Below are 14,288 nucleotides of genomic sequence, written 5' to 3'. Positions count from 1 at the left end.
CAGCAATAGTCCCAGGCCGGGCAGGGAGGCAGAATAAATATGACCAGAGTGGCTACATCAGAAATGCCAGCTCAATGTCTGTTGTGCTTTATAACATCCAGATGTACATCAAAAAAAAAAAAAAATCTTCCAAACTTTGTTTTCCCCTAAGCCAGATCCCAGGAAAGGAAGACAAAGAAGCTTGCAAAGCCAGAGTAGCCCATTAATCCCTTCCCAAAGACAGTGTAAGAGCTATTACAAGATAAACATAGAGCACATTTCCTGGCATGAACATGTAGGCATGGCTGAGTAGGTAGGGCTGCCAAGTAATTGTTTCTGGGACTGACACAAGATTTGAGATGTCTCATTCCTGCTTGGACTGGTGTTTTTAATGTATTAAAAAGAAGAGGAAAAATGTTCCAGGTAACTTTTAACGTGGCAGAAATAACTCTTTGGGTTTCAGTCAGTTCAGATTTACTCGGCTTCCTATGACTGACCCAGAACTGGTAAGACTTTTTCACTTCAGTAGCATTGGATTAGGTGGCTATGATGTACTGCCTGTATTTTAACAAGGGATTGACACACTTTTCTGCATTCAACCTAAGACAAGCTGTCACAGATTCTCTTGTCAGGGATCCCCTTCCTTTTATGGGAAGCTCTACCCCAGGCTCCTGGAAAATCTCGTCTGGTCTCTCTCCTGCACAGCCCCCTTCAGCCGGCCCTGGTGTGGCTTCTAAAGCAATAAGCCTCTGTCTTTGAGACTCTGACTCTTGGTCAGAGGGCCACCATCCCAAACAGTTCAGCAGTCCCTGAACTTGCTACCAACAGCTAGGCTATTACCTGGTGTTCCCCACCATCCTCCTTGGGTCTCCAGCGTTCTCCCTTTCCAGCTCCTTCAGGGTCTCCTTCTTTTCCGCAGGCAAAGCAAGCTATATTGGGAACAAATTGTGACCAAACTATAGGATTTAACCATGGGCCTAGCATTCATGGCATCAAATCAAATAAAATATTATTGGGAGCCAATCAAGAAACATTCCCTGGGGGTTGCTGGTCATCCAGGGCTGTCATCTTCCCCTAGGATGAAACAGAATCCGAATACCCCCCTATGAAATGTTGTAGAGCAAATGGTGCTCATCCGGAGCTCTCCAAAATGTTCCCTACAAGATCTCCAGGCCAGAATTGAGCCCATGTAGCCTCTGGTCACACAAGCACCGTGTCCCAAAGGGGACTGCTTTCTTGCATAAGATATATATGCATTTATTTTCTTAAGCAGAAACATTTTTTCTTAGGGTTATCATCAAGCATTGAGACACAAACTGCGACTTACCAGCATTTTTCTACATTTTTTGCTGCTACAAGTATTTCTGCTGTGGCTGACTGAAGCCTTTTCAAATTCACATTTTTGGCGAAGCCTTGACATGCAGGCTTCTCGGATATGAAAAGGAAATCAGAAAAAAAACCACTGTCAAATATCCACAATGCATCTTCTCTGTTTTTGGACTAGTCTAGACAGCTGGTTGAATGACAGTTTAAAATTTTGAATGACAAATGGCCAACTTTTGAAACTTTTTTTTGTAAAATCATCTCCCTCTCTTTGGGCTAGCGAAGTTTTTGACTTTGTCATTCTCAAATAAATTGAGAATTTAACAGGAAAGTCCACATGGTATTGTGTAATCTACTTCCATGTGCATAGTTTATTTGTATTAAACTGCTGAGATGAAGGTAAAGCTGAGGAATCTCTTAAAAAAAAAGATAAACTTTGGTGGTGCAATTTCCTTTCTTATAGCAAGATATTGCTCTTTGGAATTATTCATAAATCATCCACATTAAAGATGAGTTAGCAGTATCTAGAGAAGGACTGATTCCCAGCAGTGGCAGAAAAGTCAACCAGCCCTTTGTTTAAGGGAATAAATTTTAGCAGAGACATCCAATGAGCCTCTTAAGGTCATCAGGAGTTTAGCTGTCAGCTCCTAAACCAACAACAAACTACAGAGAAAAGGCTTGTATCAGACTTCATAACACGAACATTGCACGCTCTAAAGTCCAGATCCTCAAACACTTAAGCATGTATTACACTTTAAGCACTGTAATTAAATGGGAACAGTTATATAATGCCATAAATCTTTGTGGGATTGGTGGCAGAGGGCCTGATCTTGCTTCAGTATAGTCAGCGGAAAATAAAAGAAACAACTTTTATTGGCTTCGTTGAGAACTAAAACTCAGTATTATCCAGGGGTGCAGTTTTCTCTGATATCAGACAGGGACCAGGAAGACCTAATGCAATGCAAAGGGGACATACATTAGCTGATACCTGCTTTGTGCTCCCATTTTCCTCAGGTCCTTGGCTCAACTAGGTCTGGATGACACAGTGCTAGTGGGTCTCTCTAATGCCCAGCAGCTGTTCTTCAACATGAAGTTTATTAATGGGCATAATCCATCAAGTAATGGTGTTGAGGAAATGAATCTGCAGAAATGCGCCATAATGGCATGTGAAAGCTCAAGTGGCTGTTGACAGCACTGACGAATCTTAATGAGGTAGGACCCCCTCCCCAGGAAAAAAAAAATCCTTTATTAGAAATTAATTTCCTGTCTCCATTATGAGGTGCTGAGATGTTCATTTAACATGCAGTCGGTAGATGTGCAAGATTAGAGATGTGGAGGAAATGGGTGTTGGAACACAGTAAATCTTCCTTGATGCCAAAGCAAGAGGGTCTGAAATGAGGCTGCTGATGATCTCTTCATTTGGAATTCTCCCAACTGGTTTTTCTCCTGAATAAAAGGATGTTGGTCCCAGTTGAAGTCATTAGTCGAGTTAAATGCCCTCCAGCCTGCCAAGGTCTAAACCTAGGATTCACAGGGTGAGCGAGGCCTATAATGAGGGTGTGGCGGGCCAGTAGGGGGCGCTCCTGCATTGAGCCGCCCACCTCCCTGCGCCCGCCCACCTTCCAGGCTCCGAATGCCTCTCTAGGGGTGTCTTATGCTTGGCCGACCCCTCTCCTGGAGCACACTCGCTAGCCTGGGGGTAACATCGCCGCCACCACCCCGAGAAGGGACTGTCTCGGCCCTGTGTCCTCAGGGAAACACAGGCCTAATAGTCCGATGGGTACTTGACCCGGTACAGGCACTTGGGGCACTTCCCCAAGTCAGGGGGCAAAAAGCAAAGTCTCCCTTAGTCCGCAGACCTAAGGGGTCTCTTAGGCATAATTTAGACCCACCCCTCAATAAGTCTCCCACACCAGTCAAAAAGGAGAACTTTATTGATTACAAGGGGTAGGGAAAACTAGGGTACAGGATTGAGCAATATCTTAGTGTCACGGATGGCCCCGCGAGCGGCCGTGAGCTCGCGAGCGCCCCTTTGCCGTGCCAATTAGGGTGGTCTGACACCCTCTACTCGCCCGCCACGTCTTAGATCTTATTGGTTCAGTATGGGAGGCTGCCTACTCGCACCTAACGGCACCGCAATGGTCTCACTACCGCTCCAAAGTGGGGTCCTCTCCCCCAGCCTTATGGGCAAATGCGTGCCTCCAAAACCTCCCCTTTAGCACGCCCCAAGCCTCGCAGCTGTCCCGGGGGACGTTGTCTGGTCCCCTTCCTGTTCTGCGCCCTCTCCGGGCCTCGCCCTCTCTGGGGCCTGTACCGCGCTCCCCGCGCCGCGCCCTCTGCGGGCCTCGCCCTCTCTGGGGCCTGTACAGCGCTCTCCGCGCTTGGGGCTCAGGTGGCCGTAGCCGTGCCTGGCCCCCTTGACCCTTTCTTGGGTCTTTTGCCCCACTGGGCAAAGTGCACCGTGCTCACCGCACTGCGCCCTCTCCGGGCCTCGCCCTCTCTGGGGCCTGTACCGCGCTCTCTTGGCGCTACCCCCTCTCTGGGGCCTCGCCCTCTCTGGGGCCTGTATCGCGCTCTCCGCGCTGTGCCCTCTCCGGGCCTCGCCCACTCTGGGGCCTGTATCTGCGCCCTCTCCGGGCCTCGCCCTCTCTGGGGCCTGTGTACCGCGCTCTCCGCGCCGCGCCCTCTCTGGGGCCTGTATCGCGCTCTCCGCGCTGCGCCCTCTCCGGGCCTCGCCCTCTCTGGGGCCTGTCCCGCGCTCTCCGCGCTCTGCGCCCTCTCCGGGCCTGGGGCTCAGGTGGCCTTAGCCGTGCCTGGCCCCCGCTTGGGGCTCAGGTGGCCTTAGCCGTGCCTGGCCCCCTTGACCCTTTCCTTGGGTCTTTTCTCGTCACCCTTCCGGGCCAGGGTCCAACCCCGTGCTCTGTGCCACTCCGGCACCACCGTTGTGCCCCCCTGGCACCGTGCCCCTACTGGGCACCCGGAGCCCCCAAACTGCTGGGGAGCCCCGCTGAGGCCTCCTCACTCCCCTACAGCCTCACCCGGTCCTCCGGTGTAAACTGTAACTCAAAGTTAAGCCCTCTGGCTCCAACCTAAACCGAGGCTCCACACGCCTAACGATACCTCCAAGCCCTGCCAGGGCTCTCAGTCCTACCTGCAGTCAGGGTGATCTTGTTCCCTGCATCATCGCAGCCTGTTAGTGGGGTAAGGCTGCCCCCCTAGCCTCAGGCTGCTCAGCTCAGCTCAGCCACAGAGCTCCTGCTCCTGCGGCAGCCAGAAGGGAACTGCTCCCTAGGCTTTGGCCTAGCTGTTTATAAGGGCCTGGCCCTGCCCCTCTCTGGGCCACATGACCTGCCTGGTTGCCCTAGCAACCCCCATCTGTGTTGCTTCAGGCCTCTCCTCTTCCTGGTCTCTCCTTAGGAGCGGGGCGCGGGAGTGCCCTGCGACACTTAGGAATCCTAAAGAGCAAACAGTGTGGCGGAGGTAGCCTTTTGATTACGCATCTGTGTTACTGCCAGCTAAATATCTAATCCAATTGAGTAGCTTATTCACAAGCATCTTCCAGAGTTCTCCAGTTTCCCCTCTGGAGTCTTGGGGTGAGAGAGAGAGCTAGGTCCCGATGGTAAGGCTTCTCTGTCTCCCCTGCTTGGCTGCTGCTTCACCTCATGGCCGAAGAGAGAGACCCTCCTTCCCCCCACCCAACCTATAAAGCCCCTGTGACCTCATTCACCTGGTCCAGTGGAAGTCAGCCCCAGTTGGCTGTCAGCCAACCAATTTGAAATACATCACCTGTTACCAGGCAGATTCCAGCTCCCCAGGTAGATGCCCCTCACCCAGGTGGCGGATGCCAGTCACGTAGGCAGAGGGAGCAGGTTTCCCCCCTCCCTCAGGACTGCAGCCAGCTCAGGTTAGCTAAAGAGACAGGCTGAGGTGTGAATCCTCTGTGCTGGCCCCTCTAATCACATTGTCACAGGGCAGAGATTTTGGGGAGAAACCAAGGTGGCTTTTTGCCACAAGGGACAGCCTAATATCTGTGGTAATAACAATTTTGGTGGGACTTTTCAAAGGAGCATGGGTCAGTGAAGATGGTGTCTTCCTCTCGCTGAAAACCAGCATGCAGTGAGCATCTAAAATCTCACTCTTAGTCTTTGAAACTCTCTCCATAAATATGGTGCAATTCATTCCTTTCATGCAAAAAACCCTGCTCTCTAACCTGATTTAAATTATTCTTTGTTTATGATCTGATAATAATAAAGCATGATGATAAAATTTAGGGGAATCTGGATGGGACTGAAATGTGGAAGACCATTCAAGTGAGGGACAGTTGAAAACAATTTTATCCCAGGGACAAAGTGCAACTGTCCATGCCTATTGTCCTGAGACAAACCCTAAGAAGGCTCATGGGGTAAGAAGTGCTAACAGTGTGTATAGGGACATTGCAAAGTGTGCCTGACCGGTTGTCCAGGATTGCGTCACTGAATCACGTGCAGAAAAGCAGCCGTAAATTCAGCCACTCACTAAACACTGTTTGGAAAAGCAATGTGTGTACATGCCAGACTGTTTCTGTTCCAGGACAAACACAGGCACAACTTGTCCCAGGATATATGCAACATCTGTTCCTAGCCTAAGTAACATGCTGAAAGTCAAGGAGAAGGTTTCTAATTCACTCACGGTACATAACTTTATGGCTTTCCAAGGGCTTGAAGGTACTAGCAAGAAGTATGTCACTGCCCATCTTCTCTCACTCTGCCCTCATTCTGCCTGAAAATAATATAGGGGGACTGGGTGGCACCCTCAGGCCCCAATGTATTTGACATTGGCAGCAGCTGGGAGATGGCTTCAGTCCGTTATCTCCAGTTTTGATGTGTGCAAAGTGAGAGTGGACGGGCATGTCATCCTTCTTAACATAGAGAAGTGGTATAGGCATGCATTTAGTCAAATTTGAAAACATTACTCAGATTCTGAAATGAGAAGAATGCTCTTTTTTTAAGTGTCAATCCAGTCTTAAGGGTCAATTCATCACTCCATGGAAGACAGTTTATAGAGCTCTAATGTTGAATTTCCTCATCTCCATAAGGAAGATTGAGACCCTCCAGATCAATATTTCATTCCATTGCTGGGGCAACTTGAGGAACCAAGGAAAATTACAGAACGCCAGCACCAAACCTTGCATAGCACTTGAGCCCTGCTCTCCTATTCTGGCTTAGGCACTGCCTAGGCTTTGGGTTTATACTCTGTCCAGAGGTGAGTTTCACCCAGAATGAACCCCAGGAGCTTGTTTTAAGAGATGCAGAACACGTACAACGCCAGCAGAATTCAGAGCGGCTGTCAGCACCTTTGAAAATCAGGCACTACATTTTATTTACTCTTGGGAAGGATGCTTGATACAGAAATATCAGGGCTAGATTCTGCTGTGAGTTTCCTAGAGAGAATTAGGTTACCAAATACTTCAGTGAAATCATTTCATTGCTGCTTTGTGGTTCATCCATCTGCTTGTACATTATTTAATACATACATTTTAAGCCTTTTGAAGCGGGAATGGCCTTTTAGTATGTGTTTATATAATGCCAAGTGCAATAGGGTCCCAAGCCCTGACTGGAACCTATCGGCACTTCCACAGTTATTGTTACAAACAATACCATCTTCCCTTATCTATCATTGCAGTCGCATAATGTAGTCAAAGCTGCATTCCTCATGCCTAATACCTTAATTTTTCTCTACTGCCCCCCCCCTCCCCAAAAGAGACATACCGTAGTTAGTGTGATAATGCAACTTAAGGTCATATTTTGCCTTCAGCCATCAGCATGTGCAAATGTTGTATGACTAATGAGACTGTCTCAAATAACTATCCCACACTGTTTTACTATAAAATCTTCTTTTGCCTTTACAATCCCTCATGACAGGTTGGTGGAGAGCCATCTTTCCCTTGGGCTCGTGACTTGAGCCAGAAATCCAACATCTGCCAGGGCTCTAGTTATAGGGATTGTTTTGAAAATGTGCTAAAAGGAAAATCTGCCTATTGGTTTGTTTGACTTGCTTTTCATTTGTTTATAGCCCCCTTCTGCTTTCCTTAGGGGGAGTCTTTCAGCGGCTCAGGGAAGCTTTCCTCCTCTTGCAGACATTAAGCAGAAACTCTGCCAATTTTTGTGATGGGGAGAGAAAGACAGACACACATAGATGGCGAAAATGGGACAGTGTCAGGATTAGTGTATATCAGTGGTTTTGAGGACTGAAGTAGGTCTCCCTCCCAAGATATCTCTTACACGATCAAAAATGACTCAGCTTGACAATACAGAAAAGCTTTTTAGACAGGCTAGGTTTAAAAATGATGGATTAGATCATCTAACTCATTGATGACTCAGCCTGTCAGTGTTCAAATACTGGCATCTAAGCCCCAGCGAGCTGATCTCTCTGATCATCAAAAAAGAGCCCATAAGGGGTGGCTGACAAAGAAGTTATTTAATTTTGGGGTGTCAAATTTGGAAATGACTTAAAAGGGCTGTATAATCTGAAAATGCACAGAATCATAGAAAATTAGACCTCAGGAAGTCACCTAGTCCAACCCCCTCCTCAAAGCAGGACTATCCCCAACTATGCCATCCCAGTTAAGGCTTTATCTAGCCAGGTCTTAAACCCCCCCAGGACAGAGCTTCCACAGCTTCTCTGGATAGCCTGTTCCAGTGCTTTACTACCCTCCTAGTGAGTGAGTTTTTTCTAATATCCAAGTTAAATTTCCCTTGCTGCAACTTAAGACCATTGTTCCTTGTTTTGCCCTCTAAAATCCAAGTCCCTTTAAGAAACCTCAACCTGGATATCCAAAAACCCACTAGTCCCTCATTGAAAATTTGACCAGTAAGGCGGGGAAATGAGCATCCAAATCCCCAAGGCAGCTTTGAAAATAATCACTGTCATTCCAAATGACCATTCAGCTGTGACCTTCCCGAAACTCTTTCCCAGTGGATTCCAAACTTGATGTAGAGAATCAGCCTTTTATTGGTGTCAGGAGCCAATCCTCTTTCCATGTTCATTTTGCCCTCTGCTTCTTCACATTGTTCCAGAAAAGCAATATCCTTGTTGAACCTCTGTAGACTGCTTGTTTGGAAGGGAGTTTACTCTGTGAAACCTGCCTATTACCTTGCACTAACAGATGTCCATAAACTGGAATTCATTAGCTCCCTCTCCTATTCATCCTTAGATTCCCACTACTTTCCCCCTTGGCTGATATCCATATGTCCCTTTCTACTCCAGGCTATTCCAGGTAGATTAAAAAGAATAGGTATGATTTTGGGGGGTTTTTTGGACTGGATGTGTGTCCCTCTTTCCCTGTCTCTTTGCTTTTTTCAGCTGAAGGGGATCCATCAAGATAATTTCCCGTTATTAGGTTTGAAGTGTTTTGAATTTGAAATGCCTTTTCACTTAGAAAGAATTGATGCCTATAACTTGTAATGTGTTAGCAGTTTGGTATACTGCCTGACAGCCCAAACTACATTACAGGTAGCTAATCCCAGCCGCCGAGCTCCATTAAAGAATAGATCGTATCTGTTAATACAGCCATACTGTTTGGGTCATTGTGCTGATGTAAGGAGCACAGCTGTCTGGAGAAAGATTATTATGTGAGGGTATGACTTTATTCTATTTTAAACCTGGGAGAATGTATGGTAGATATACTAGTCATGATTGATTAAAGATATGAAAAGGATTTTATGAGCCTTCTCGTGCACTGTGTATTTCTCATCGTGTTTGTCATTCCTCAGTGCTGAAATGAATAAATAAATAAAACAAAGCCCTGGGGATAAAGGCACCAGTGGGAAAGATGGAGATGCACTGCTGTGCACACAGTGTTTAGGGGGATATAATTACAATGGACGTGGGGTGGAGACAGGAGGCAGGTTCTGTCCTCTGCTCTGCAACTGGGACCACCTGTGTGACCTGGGATGGAAAAGTCACTTCACCTCTTTGTGCCTCTTTCTTCTTTTACACTTTGTCTATCTGGTTTTTTGTTGGTTTGTTTTGCCTTTTTCTTTTTAACTTGCCTTAAAACTGCTACAAAGCTCTGAGTATGGGCCAATACCATTCCTACTCCATGGGGAATCTGATCACAGGGTCTCTAGATGTAATACAAATAGATTATGTCCATATCCAGTGAAATTCCTTGATGCCTTCCTGGGTTTCAAAGCAATGCCCCATATTATGAGGTCGTACCACCCCATGTCCAGTGTCTCTATAGCCACAGTCTATCCCAGGATTATTCCTGACTTGGGCCGACTGGCTCTGTCTGTGCCCTAACATGCCTTACAGCCATGGCAAGAAGGTCCTTTCTTCCTGAAACGCTTAATATAATAGTCCAATGTGTGGTTCTGTCTGCTGGGAGGTGTCCACTCCATTTTTTGTTCTTGTTTTTTTTAATCTGTTGTGGCAGGAAGTTTGTCAGAGGTGGTTCTATCCCGGGGGTAGATGCACACTTTCAGGTAAAGTCTGTGGGAAAATTCTTCTATTCTCCACATTTTTATCAGGTTGCTTCTCTTTGTTGGGCTGTTTCTCTGGGTAGAAGTTCAGGCCATTGAAGAGGAAAGATATTTTGGAGTGAGAATAGTGGGTGTTGTGATAGGCTAAAGTTGCTGGGGTTGTAGCTGGTGCTGTCTTGCTTCTCTCCTGTGTTGCTGCTATGCTGCCAATGAGGGGTCTGGTGTTGTTATAGCTGATTCCTCTTTTTCTTCTTATGTTGTATGGCTGTTATCAGATTTATTTATTTACTTCTTATGGTATATATTTAAGTTTAGTAGCGTTCATAAGTATATCCCATTTAAATTGTTCCCTTTTGGAGCAAGTTAGGTGAAGAAGATGGTTTCTCAGTTTTTGTGATGTTCGCCAGCGTAGTTATGTAGCTATTTGAAGTTTTGTGTGTTAGCTAGATGTTTACAGACAATAAGTCCCCTTGGAATTGCACTCGTATTCAGTATGGTCCAGGGGTTTGCACTCATCCAATATGGAATTGAACTTGGAATTGCACTCATATTCAATATGACCCATCTGTGACTAAAATGTGCTTCCTTACTTTGTTGTGCCCCATGTCTAGGGATTTCTGCACGTTCGCCTTAACTACACTGATAATGGCACTCTGATATCTAGCAGTAAAACCACAGTCAGCATTTTTCTCCTTACACACTGCGGTTTGATAAATACCCACAGTCACTGCCTGTTCATATCTAATGTTATGCCCTGGCTGTGCAGCATATTCCTTGGTATGCCTGTAGCTGGAAACAGGGCCTTATTTTTTTAAATCACATTAAGCATGGCATGTGTTTCATGCTCCCTAAGCATCTTATCTTGCTACAGAGAATTGTAATTCCCCCGGCTGCTTTTGAATGTTGTGTCACACTTTTAAATGAAGTTTGGTACATTCTCTACATGCTCTGTCAGTGGGTTTTGCCAATAACCTCAGAGCACCCAGGTGCTAGAAAAGCACTGCAGGCTCAATTTCCTTGCACGATGAAGCTTGTGAAAGTCACAGAAGTAGGCGTGTTTCACAGAGGAGGAAATCGTGCTGCCTGAAGAGTTCCAGCAACCATTACTTCAGCATCCTGGGATTTTCTACTCCCAATCTCAAGTACACATTCATCTGCATTTCTGTCTCTTGGGGCTGCCAAATACTTGTGCCTTAGTGGTTGTGTACACAGGGACACTCATCACTTTTAATCTGAATTAACCAAAGGGGTGAATTTAAAGGAGATTGCGTGAACTGGATTTAAATTCATGTGTGGGCATACTCAGAATGTAACTGTATTAAGTTAAGTCAAATTGAGGTCACATTGCGTGCATTTATATGAGACGCTTAATGTGCTATATTACAGCACCATGGTAAAAACCATGCTATTAGGCTAATGCACAGTAGTCTTAGTCTACTGTACATTAATCGTCACAAGAAAACCATGCGGTTGCATTAACGTGCAAGAGGGCAGCCTACTGCACATTTATTTAGTACTGCCTTTTGCAACTTAGTAAATTGAATATGCAGTTGACACTGAGCATTAATGGACATGTAGATGTGCCCAGTCAGTGTGAATAGAAGTGTTCACCCAAGACTTCAATGAAATTTAGCTAACCTACTTTAAAAGTTAATTTGGATTAATTTTCCAAAATGCACCCCCCCCAACCCCACATAAATGAGCTCTTCTACTCTTTCATCCGAGCCAAAGACTTGTTATTGCATTTTTAATTAAGGGATGATAAAAATAATAATGATGGAAGCAAAACTTAGAAAAAAGTCAACAACTGTTAATGAAGGTCCTGTGGTAAGTAGGCTTGAGTAATGGTGGGAAATATAAGATACTTGGTTTGTGTTTCTGGGAAAGCAAAGGGAATGGTTTTCAGCAGGAGTGTTCATTGTCCATGATGTGCAGTTCACTGCTCTGCAAAGGGGTGCTAGCACAGGCCTGGGGGAGGGATACAATGGCTTTACTGACTTGCTCTTCAATAACCAGTTAAAAGTGAAAGGGTAGCATTTCTACCGCTGCAAGCCAACAATGAACACAGGGTCAAACCATCTAGATCTGTTCTCTGTGTGGCTCATTTGTGGACAGTAATAAAAAGTGAACATGCCACTTCTTTGCCCCCAGGCCAATTTCTTCCTCCAGTTATTTTCAACCTCTGTATCTAAGAACCGTGCCCTCAGCTGTGGTATTCGTCACTCTGTGGCTCAGATTTTGCCCTTACAGCCAATGGGAATTGCCAAGCTCTAAAGGAGAACTGATTTTCTCCATTTTACTCCTCATTTTCTGATCTCACACATACCTGAGCAAACCTTTTTTATTTTTTTTTTGGCCAGGGGGATTGCACAGTCCTAAGTGAGACTGAAATTTAAGCACTTAACTAGTATTTAGCCAGCAGTTCTACTGAAGACGTGGTAGAGATCACAGACAACACCTCATTCTCCAAGAACAGTATCATAGTTTAAGGGGCAATTTTGGTACAGCATTCTTTTGCCAGGTTGGCGGTCTCTTATTTAACTGCCTAACCGGGTGCTCAGCACTTCTGAAGTCTAGTTGTTTGCATGGATGCTGAGAACATGGCTTAGCGTCCTTCTGAGAAATCAGGTCCCCTCACAGTGCTGTCCTTAAACTGACCCTCGTGCTTTGAAAAGGACCTTCTGAGCTCTTTCACCGCTTCCCGTGAGTTGATCCTCAGTTCCCCAACAAAGGACTACCCCACGGTGTGTGCACTAGCAGAAGATGGATGTGACTAAAATCCCTGCACAAAAGATCCTAGTTGCAAGAGGTTCATGCTAAGTCCCGGATGTGCATAGGCTGCACACATGCAGAAGTAGGTACTGCTGTAAGGCTGCACATGTTGAAAAGCAGTTCCCTCAAGTTCGTGTTCTCCTACCCCGTCAGCACCCAAACTCTCCACCACTTAGCGTGACCATTGCTTCCTGCAGATGTCTTCCCCTGGCAGGCTCTGCACCTCCTTCTGATACTTCAATTCCTTCACTACAGCCCTGCTTTCAGGATGCTCGCTGACTTCGTACATGTTGCAAATTTGTGATTTCACACTGCATTTGTCACCATGGCAACAATGGGGGGGAGGCCCTAAGAGTAGAAAATCTGTTGAATCATCCCCTTGATTTGTGTCTTGACTGTACAAAGTTGGACAGGCGGTTGCATTAGCAGCTGAGTTTGTAATGGCCTTTTATATTCTCTTGGGAATTTGGAGACCCAGACTGAACCCCAGCCCTGTTCCCCAAGTGCTGCCCTCTGCCATCTCTCTCCCAGAGGGGAGCTATCATTGACTTTCACCTTCTGAGGTTGTTTTTCATGATAGTGGCTTTGGCAACAAATTCTTCTATCTTGATGGGGGAAATGGTGGCAAGAGAGGGAATGGATGCCAGTCTCTGAAAGGTGCAATGACAATGTACAGTGCATTCAACGTGGCACCATTTTACCTTTGCCTTTCTTCCCAACAACAGATACACCAGGGAGGATGATGGAGCACTGACTGAAGCCTGCTTTTTCCCTCTTCCTCCTCCTCTTTCCAATCACCGTGGCGAAAGGAGCAGCAGCCCTTAAATGAAAACTTTACGGCGAGAAGCCGCTGACACTTTTTCATTATGAAGATACATGGGGTGGCTGGTAGCTAATGAATGTCAGTGCTCAAAAGGATAATCTCTGCTTCTCTCTGATACAATTTAACATCGTATTTCCCTAATTTGAGGCTGATTTAGTCGCTGGGGTATTTGGATGCCTCTTCTATGGTGCCGATAGTTAATTAAACAGATGTTGCAGAGGGAATCATTAATTTTAGTGCTGCAGATGGGAGCAGAATGACTTTGTGAAGTTAATGTTTCAGCAAAACAATAGGCTTCTGTCATCAGTTGGTATAAACCAAGTAAATTAAGAGAACAAGCAGAGTAAAGGAGATAGCTTCGAAGGAATATCAATTATTTATTCTTAGAATTATACTTTCTTTTAATCATCTTGGGGAAGAAGAAAACAAACATGGGAAGAGAAAAAGACACCAGGAATCCATGACTTAGCAACCCATAATGACAGTATATCATTGCTTTATCTCATTGAACATGGTACTTTGGGGGTTGCAGGAACAACTGGACACTGAGGCATGGGCAGCCCTGGGAAGCAGCCAGAGAACTGGCCACATAATCTACTGCTTAGGGCAGGGGAGCAGTGTATGACTCACTAGGTGACTTTGGGCAAGGCAAATTTTCGAGAGTGCCTAATACAGGTAGAAGCTTAAGTACCCTTTCCATTTTGACTTAGCCACTTCAGATGCCTAAATACCTTTGAAAAGATGACCCCAAGATGTGAATGGATAGTTAGTGGGATTTTTAAGGAGCGCTTAAGCAGACTGGATGATTTCAAATGGGAATAAAATCCATAATCTATAGGCATTTTTGAAACACCACTATGGCATCTAACTGAATCTTAGGCCTCTAAAAATATGGTCCTAAAGCTCCAGGTCCTGGGCATTACAGACAT

The sequence above is a fragment of the Crocodylus siamensis genome, chromosome 11 (assembly GCF_052110815.1).
Source record: "Crocodylus siamensis isolate JL-2025a chromosome 11, ASM5211081v1, whole genome shotgun sequence".
NCBI classification, from domain to species: domain Eukaryota; kingdom Metazoa; phylum Chordata; order Crocodylia; family Crocodylidae; genus Crocodylus; species Crocodylus siamensis.
The sequence above is the reverse complement of the archived record's forward strand: the minus strand, read 5'-3'. Positions refer to the sequence as shown.